The sequence below is a fragment of the Fukomys damarensis genome, unplaced genomic scaffold (assembly GCF_012274545.1).
Source record: "Fukomys damarensis isolate Sample0158 unplaced genomic scaffold, DMR_v1.0_HiC HiC_scaffold_38, whole genome shotgun sequence".
Lineage (NCBI taxonomy): Eukaryota > Metazoa > Chordata > Mammalia > Rodentia > Bathyergidae > Fukomys > Fukomys damarensis.
The window spans coordinates 76,867,570-76,877,453 of NW_022900950.1; the positions used below are offsets into that span (position 1 = coordinate 76,867,570).

The window sequence follows — 9,884 nt, forward strand, 5'->3', positions numbered from 1 at the left end:
ATATGTGAGGGTGGACACAAAAATGTGAGATAGAACTCAAAACTCAACCAGGAACTATAAAACAAAAATAATACCAACAGAAGAAAAAAAATGAGTAGGAGAGGGGTCTACCTAATATACAAAAGAGTCAAAGGAATAAGTTGTGGGAGATGGTGAGTTGAAACAGGAGAAGATAGGAGTGATTAAAGGACAGCATAATATGACAATTAGAAGAACATGGGAGGACGTGTAATGCATTGTCAATATTCTTTCAGAGAAAAGAATTAAGAGACAGAATTGCTGTGAGATCTTGAGGCAAAAAAACTAAATAGGGAGATAGGAGGGACCTAGGACTAACTTAGTTCAAAGATCAAAAATGAAAACCAAACAAACAAAAAAATCCTAAAAATAAAATAAACAAAACAAAATGCAAAAATGACTAAACAATGCCAAAAAACAAACAAAAACAACACAAAAATTGCAAAACTTGGAAGTTATCCAATGGGAACTCAGTGTAAACACTCCAGGAGAATATGTGTGTGTGTGTGTGTGTGTGTGTGTGTGTGTGTGTGTGTGTGTTTCACATGTAGACTCTGCTAGAAACCCTGGGAGATGGTGGTGACTTGGCAGTAACCCAGTTATTTTCTGAAGTCTGCAGTTCCTTCGGGTTGTGTGTGCCCACCTGATGGAGTTCACAGATGTTGCTGCTCTTACCAGGGTGTGGGCAGGTGAGCACTGGTGAAGGTTCTGCAGCAGAGAGCAAAAGCAACGATTGTTCATTGCCCATTAATGCCAAGGAGTCCTAGAATCAGGACAATAACCCTCTGCAGTCTGGCTGCAGGTGTTCTCTGTAGAAAGGCATTTGCTGTGGGACTGGGATGGCATGTTGGAGTACACAGCAGTCACAGAGTAAGTCAGTGTACAATTGGTGTTGGGACCTATGAGCCTGCTGTCCAGCAAACATGCAGCACTCATGTAGCCAGTTTTCCAAGCACCATTTGTTAAAGAAGCTCTCTTTCCTCCAGTGAAGGATTTGGCCCCTTTGTCAAAGATGGCATTGTCTTTTTGAGAGAAGGTCTCACTATGTAGCCCAGGCTGTCCTCAAACTTATGGCAATCCTTCTGCCTCAGCCTCCCAAGTGCTGAAATTTCAGATCTATGCTCAGTTTTACAATTTTTTTTCAGAATAAAGAATTTGGGTATTTCAAAATTTAGTGCATGTGTATCTATAAATGTGTCTTGTTGCTGAATTGTTCCCTCTCCTAGCATGGAGTGGTCATCATTGTCTCTTCTGAATAGTTTTGGCTTCAAGTTCACTTTGAAAATATGATTTCCTGCTTGGTTTTTGGTTCTGGTTGCACATGTTATTATTTTTTATCCTTCATTTCCATTCTGCATGTTTATTCATGGATGAGGTATGTCTCTTTCAAGCAACATAGAGTTAGGTATTGATCCAATCTGGCAGTCTGTCACTTTAATTGGAGAATTAAGACCACTTACATTAATTGTTATTATTGAAAGATACTTATTAAATCCTGTCATTGCATTAATTTCTGGGGTTTATTCTTTTATGTTTCTTTCTTCTCTTGAGTACTCTCCAATTGAGATGTCCTGTTTCTTTTGGGCCCTTTGGTGATGTTCATTTTACTTTCTCTGTCTAGTATTCTTTTGAAGACTTCTTACAATGCTGATTTTGTAGTCATAAATTTCTTTAGGTTCTCTTTGACACAGAAAGTGTTTATTTCTCTGTCAGTTTTGAAGGATACTCCTGCAGGATATTGTAATCTGGGTTGGCAACTGTTTCCTTTTAGAGCATGGAAATCTTCACTCCAACCTCTTCTAGCTTTTAAAATTTGTGTTGAGAAATCTGCTCTTATCCTAATGGGATTGAAAAGTGTATAATCAGAGAAAAGACTTTTTGTTGCCAAAAGGCCAGTTTGTATTGTAACTTTTTCAAACAATGCAGCAATGTTAATCCCAATCCAGACATCAGTTGTATGAAAATTTTCCTTGTCAGAACATTTTGGGGGTAGTATTGAAAATGACTGTGAATTCACATAAGACAATGTCTTTAATTTATTCCTCTCCAAGCTTCCAAAGAGGATGTGGAATTTTATTATACTGAGCCCACCCATGCTAGGCAGTAGTTTTCCAACAATGCATTTGTTAGAATTAAAATGCTTGTACTTTTGAAAGAAGTTTGGCACTTCCAAGTTTGGGCCACTCTGCATTACTCAGCAAGATTTCATCCATGATAGCAAGACCTGGTTTAAAGTTCTCAACAATGACCTCCATGTTGAAGTGGGCACATTGTTTTTTGAGTTCTATTTTAGGCATATATAATGCAATTACTGTCATACACCTTTGGGTTGTACATATGAAAACAAAGATGTATCCTTCAGACTGTTTCATAGTAATGAGTTTGATCATTTCCACTTACAAAATACCAAGTGGGCCCAGGGATTTAGCTAAGTGGTGTCACCACCTACCTTGTAAGCACAAGATCCTGAGTTTGATCCCTGGTTAAAAAAAAAAAAAAAGAAAAAGAAACATTAATGTACAAGAATTGATGCTCTTTCATGTGGATAATGCTGGCAAGTTCTTATGACTAGCATAGCTCAGAAAACACAGCTAGGGGAACAATATATTGGGATAGATGTTGTAGACTTTAAGACTTATTGCAGGCAGTTATCTTGTAGTTCCAAATATTCTGATTCTGGAATAACCTGCAGTGCTAATCACGAAAACAAAATATCAATCTCTATATCATTCAAACAGAGTTTGGTAACTGGGACAAATGCTTCCTCAATAGAATTTAGATCTTTTCCTTTTTCTTGTTGTATCACTTTATCATAGTGTGAGGTGAAAAACTCACTTCATTCAGCATGCCACAGTGTGAAACACAGTGCATTGAGATTAGCATTTTTTGTATGTACTCCTAATATAAAATATTCAAATATAAACATTTCTCCAACATTTTCAATGAAAGATTTTGGAAGATTCTTGCTTTCCCTGATTTTTCCTTTCTACTCTTTCACTGGGTTAATTTTCCAAACATTAAAATCCTGTGCTGCAGTTCCTCCTCTTCTTTGTGAACCCCTAAGGCTTCCAGAGTTCCAATTAGCTTATGTGTAAGTGAGCAGCTGGTCTCCTTTGGGTATGTTAAGCAAATAGGGAAACAATGCCACAGTGCCCCTGCCTTGGCTGCTTGTTGGGGTCCCTGTGTAGCAACTAGAAATGGCATTGTCTCCAGCACTGCTAGTAGCCACTCTCTACCACACATAATGATCACCTTGGGTGGGGTCAACTGAGGCTGGAGGGGGATCTGTCCAAGCCTTGGGTCCAAAACCCCTCCAGTACACACTGCCACAGATTTAAATGCAACTCCTACTCTTCATCCTAACATGGTAACCAGTGCTACACAAGGCATTGTGTTTTAATGATCTCAAAGTCATGAATGGGAGTCTTTTCTCTGTTTATTCATTTATTTTCTGCTTAAATTTTTCTAAATTTGGAGAGCAAAAATGTCATTATTAGAATTAGAAAGTAACCGATCCCAATGGGAAATTGTCCCTGTAGTACTCACCTTTAAAACCTCACCATTCTGTAGTTAGAGGAAGGAAGCAAAACTATGAAAATGGACGTAGCCAAGAAAGCACCTCATTCTGCAAAGCCATTGAACTTGTGAAAATGGTCAAAAACAAGATGATAAACAAAATTACTAACTTGCAGGCACTTCATAAACTGAAAAACAGAAACAGAAAATACATGGCTTACCCTCATTTCTGCTTGCTCCTAATATCACACAAGAATCTCTAATTGTTAGAAAACACATCTCATCCAAGAACTTATGAACAAAGAAATCTAAAAATGTAAACTTATCCTTTTGTGCAGCACATGTAGAGTCATTTAAAGAAAATAAATCATTTTCAGTTGTACGTCATGTCTGATAATTTACTCTTTCAATATATACTGAAAGCTTTAGTCAATAAAAGTAGAGTGTTTCCAACTAAAATGATAACAATCACTCTACTATTAAGGAAACCCAATTCATTCTCTTCCAAACATTGAAAATTCAACATCTCAGTGATCACCAGATTAGTGTCTAGGAGGTAATTATTTCTTTGCTAGATCAAAGTCAATTATACTTTTAATTTACCAATGTAAAAAATTACAAAGTTCACAATATATTATATATAATATTAGGAGTAAAACATTTAAGTAAAAGAAAATTATAAATTTTAGAATATATAGAAGAAAGATTGTGAGACCAACAGGTGAGTAAAGGATAAATATCAGAGCAACAAATAAGAAATTGTGTAACTATTTAATTGTCAGTTCTATAATTGTTGATGAAACCACAATTGTATTTACTGTGGTATTTTCCTTTCTCCAGAACCCTATTCTATGTTTCTTTGCCTCCAGATGATGCAAAACTTATTCCTATGATGATACAGGAATGACAATCAGTCAAAATTGTAGACACTTAGTGAGAATCTGTGTCATTCATTTTAACAGGAAATCCTGACATACTCATATACCAATCAAATTTCTACCTCCTGGAAGAAGTTATATTACCAAATTTCCTTCACTCTTGCTTCTGAGTGAATTGTTCTTTGACTTAGTCCATTTTGAATGGGTGACCTGAAGTTATCTCCCAACCTGGAGGACCGGTTATGGTAAAATCCTGAATGGTTTGCATGAGCTGAAGAGTACTATTGATTGCCAGCAGTGAGTTACCAACTCTGATGGAAAATGTTCCCTCAACAGAGAAGGGTTACTCTAGCTATTTCCACTTGCTGTGCTTTCCAATTCATACACTCTTTGCTGTGATCTAAATTAACCTTCTCATTCTTGTGATTTCCTTATAAGCTCCTTTTAGGTTCCTGGAAATGGTTGCGGCACCATGCAAAAATAGTTCAAGGTTGTTTCATGCCTACCTCTCAAAAGGAAATGAAAATAATTGAGAATTAAATTTTTCTTTTGAGTCAATGATCTCATATGAGTTATAAAATCATGAAGTAACTTCAGAAGCCCTATATTCTAGGTGAATAAATAAATGCAAATTCTGTAATTATATTTTGGGTAAATTCCAGCATGTACTGAGGACATATCTGAAGTAGCCAGAAGTAGGTTTCTAATTATTCAGCTCCAGACTAAAGTACAAGTGAAGTATCATTACTTTTCTGATTTGAGAAACCAAAAGTATAAAAAAAAATAGAGTGAAATAAACCAGAAATGATAAAAAACAGGGAGTTAGACATCTTGGGAAAGGGGAAGAAGATTAGGAGAAGAGGGTAGAAGGGAGAGTCGAAGCACAGGGAATCAAAAATGACGAAGATACTATGTATCACATTAGAATGTAAAAGGACACAAAAGAGCAATCTGAGTTTTTTTATTAAAAGTTCCCTCTATAAAAGCTACCACATGGGTAACTGAATAGAAATGTCAAGTCCATTTATTAATTTGCTATTTGATTAATTTAGATTTAGTTTGTCTGCTATCGGTAATATTTTATTTGCATAAGGAGACCAAAAAATTTAAAAATGATATGTCAAATCAATGTGTGTGTGTGTACAATGAATTATTTTCTTAAAATGAATTGAGTAGTAGAGTGGCTTTTTCGATGCTGAATTTTAAAAAATAAAATGTTTTAATAGAATTCAAACTGCTACAAACTCAATAGAAAATGTCAAAACTTATTTCAAATAGTACATAATGAAAAAATAATTGGTAGTCAACATTATAAATATGTAAGCATTACAACTTTACCTTTCTTGTTGGCATTAATTAATTATAATGAACTTTTATAGCAATTAACAGGAAATGGTTCTTAGTGATAATGAATGTCCCTACATAACAATGATGACTCATTTATATACACAATGAACTACTTCACTCTTGCCAATATCAATTCTCGAAATTTTATCCAAAGAAAGTATTTTTAGCATGAGTCACTTATAAAATTTGGATATTTTACTGGGCCTGTATGAACTTCTAAAGACATTTAGAACGTCATAAGATACATTCTTGTAGATCTTACCATCACAAAAAATAATGACAGTTGTAAGAATAAGTAGATTATTTTCATTCTATGAATGCTGAAAACCATGTTATAAATATCCTAATTCCTTTCTTAATTTACAAATTTTTTGCATGAAGTGAGGCTGCTGTCTGTGTTGGCCGGCATGGACATGCTCCTTACTGTGGCAGTGGCATCTGCCCCCAAGCACTTTCTAACAGTCTTTCTTTTTACTGCTTCTGTGTCCTCTGGGCTAAGTGAGGAGTTCTGCAACAAGCTTTGAATGTTCAGGGAATGGCTCACAGGAGTCCAGACATTTGCAGATGAAATTTCTGTCTTGCTTATTATTCACTATCTATGCAAGAATTTGAGCTTTATTTTTGTAATCTTAAACCCTCTCTGTACTGTGTAATTCATTATTTTCCTCTTTAAAATTGAATATATAATACCTATAATCTGAAATGATTTTAGTCTATTTTGTTGCAGACTCATTGCATGATTTAAAATTAAAATATAAAAATAGAAGTCAGTAAAATGTTTATTCTAGTAAAAAAAGCTTCAAGGTAATGACATTTATTTATGCTGTAATTTTCATTCCAATTATTAATAGCTTCTACTTTAGAAGCTATTATATAAGAAATGCCATTATTGTTGAAAGAGGAACATTTCTGATTTGAAAGAATTATATTTTTAGAGCTAACAAGTTTAATTTATCAGAAACTGTCACGTAATGTAGCCTTTCATAACAAGCTACCCTGAGCTGCTAGCAAAACAAAGAGCTCCTGCATCATTTCAAACCAGAAAGAAAGTGCTTCTCTGAAAAAGACAAAGTAAGAACGAAGGTGTTACTATCGTCAAAGGCACAGAGATGTGACAGAGAGTGGGTGTGGGGGTGGCAAGAAGGGCAGGGAAGAGCGGGGGCACATGCAAGCCACTGTTTCTAAAGTACAGGGGTCATAAGTAATCAGAGTCCGCTAGTAAGTGCATGCAAGCCAACGAACACATTGATGAATCTTCAACATGTTAATCAATAACTTGAGAAGTCAGCAAGTCAATAAACTGATCAACTGCTGTGGGGAAGGCATTTGCTGACCACGATAACAAAGACCCATAAACTGGCGGTGTGCAAAGAGGAACCCTTCAGGGTCTTCTCACAAGCAGTTTCTAGGACTGGTCATTTTCAAAGGAAACACACATTGGGATTTTGCGTTTCTGTGGTAAGAATGCTTACTGTGCAATCTACTGTTTTAAACATTTGTTACTACACAACTCAGAATGTACTTACTTTGCATAACTGAAACTTCATGCATGTTGAACAGCAGGGGAGAGTTTTGTCTGTCTGTTTGCTTATTTATTTATATGTCTGTTTCTTTGTTTATGCATGCATTTTTGTTAAGGGCACTCAAGGATAGCTATAAGAATTGCCTGCATGTAAAAGCGACCATGCAAGCTCTAAAATTCTTGGAATAATCTTTTTTTTTTAATCCCCATTGTCAAAACCATCTAAGCCTCCTTTGCCTTGCATCCTAGATTTACCTCAAGATTCTTCCTCCTGATGATTTTTAGCGTGAGATCTCAAGTTCAGGACTTCGCCATGACAGAAGGATTTTACCTTGATTTCCGTGTCTACTGATCACTCCTGTCAAATCCCCCTATTCGCTGTATATTGAACATTCTTCCCTTAATTTCGACATAAATGAGTCAACTCCCATCCTTACAGATGTGATGACTACAGAAGAATAAAAAATTGCACACCAACCCATAGAAAAGTAGAGACATCAAGAAGCATCACTGAAAGGATCTTAACAGTGAACATGTCTATGATGTCAGATGGTGATTTTGTGATATATATATCCACTAACCACATGGACACATACAGAAAAGTATGCCTATTCGTAGAGTATCAAGAAGGTCATTAATTATATTGTGTGAGTTTAGATATTTTCTGCAAGTCATTTTAACTTCACTCACAAGGTCCTCAGTTATAGGATCCATTTTAAATTGTTCCAAGTGTTTTCTGGATGGGACCATGTCAAAGGCATGTAGAAACTGAACTGGAAGTAGACCCAATGGCCAAAAGGTAGAAAAAAAAATATGTCACAAAATAAGGTAGTATTTGATGAAGTCCTCTGAGTATTGCTAGGTAAGTATCTAAGGTAGTATTTGGTGAAAATGAATATCTTCATGTGTACAGTGATATAAACGAATAATGTAATGAATGGAGAAATGGAGTAGACAAGACAAAGCTCCATACAGATGAACAGAATAAAACAGCATTATGAAGATATTCTCCCTCACAAGAGGAGAGTTCAATTCACTACATGTGGAGCAGAATCTGTATTCAAACTGGCTTCTACAGGGTTCGGATTGGAGCAGGTGAGGGGCTGTATTAGAGAAATCTGGAAAACACTACCTGAGCCACACGGTCAAGGGCAGTGTCACTAGTCCGTGCTACGGTGACAGTGACACTCTTTGATAAGGAGTGTCAGGGATGGCCCTTCACCTGTATCATCTTCCCTCTTAAAACCTGTGACTCTGTCCTGACACAAGACACACACTTACAAATGACTCCTGGGGAACATTCTACAGAACAGCTGGCTAACTCTTTTTAAGACTGCCAGGGCCATCACAAACAAAAGAGTTTAAGGAATTGTCACAGACCACAGGAGGCTAAAGGTCCATGGAAAATAAATGCAGTATGGTGTCCTAGATGGAATTCTGGCAGAGAAAGAGGAAAGGAGGAAAAAGCAGTGAAGTGCAAATAACATGCAGTCCAGCTAATAATAATGCACCGAGGCTGCCTGCTTCCATAATTACAATAAGCATAACATAGGATTACAACATTTTAACAATGAGGAAAGCTGTACATTTTGTGACTTATCTAAAAATATAAAATTACACACAAACACAGACAAGGTATCTGGAATATAGAGGTCAAAATGGCAGTTAGAGCTGGGACATTCATGGTTTATATGAGCAACTGTTGTAGGGCGTAGCACTAGCATCTGACTCCTTGCCACGGGTGCTCTTCTCTGTGTACTCTACATTGGACTGATACTGCTGAGTTCTCTTAATTATCTACTTTCACTCTCAGAAGGAAAGCAGGGTTAGTATGTAGGGTCTAAGGAAAAAGGCAGGTGTGACATAAAAGAAACAAAGGGAAGAAACATTGGAATGAGTATACCCAGGGAACCCGATGCCCAATATTAAACATGTTAATCAGAATCGTTTCCCCAGCTGGTCAGATTTCATCAGAGAATGGAACTCAACCTTAGTATTGTAAAAGTCCACCTGGAACCTCCAAATTTATGAACCTGAAAAAAAGTTCTAATCACATTTCAGATCAGGATATTTCTTTCTCTTTGCAATTTTTGCACTGCAAGCTTCTTGCATTTCTTTTTAACAAAAACACACAAAGAAACAGTTCCACAATTTTGTGAATGAGAATAGTATAGAAATACACAAAGCAACACTGAGACAGACCATACAGGATCTGCTAAAATCACTCTCTGCTAAACAAGAAAATGCTGTCACCAGGATCTTAGCTCAGCTACTGTATGACCCTGCAAAATATAAATATCTTTACCCCACATTCATCTAGAGACTTCCAGTAGGATATACAATTCCAGTTGGCTACACATTTCCAGCTGGATAAATGATATTAATCTGTAAACAACAAATTCTACTGTTTTCTGTAGCTAGAGTGTCATTGTGTTTAAACAGCTAATTATATGAAAGAAACAAAATTCCTATCCATAATGTATTTTAACAGCATTGGCTTTCTCTGTCCTACTTTGATGACTAAAAAGAGCACCTCTTTTAATTTTAAAATTAAATTTCAATGTATCCTAAATGAACAAGTACATTTTTCTGTACTCGTAAGA

At 36.2% G+C, this 9,884-nt stretch overlaps 1 pseudogene; it reads right to left on the reverse strand.

The window, feature by feature from the left end:
• Nucleotides 1-2,530: 2,530 nt before the first annotated feature.
• LOC104864798 lies at nucleotides 2,531-3,222 on the reverse strand (annotated as a pseudogene).
• Nucleotides 3,223-9,884: the final 6,662 nt, after the last annotated feature.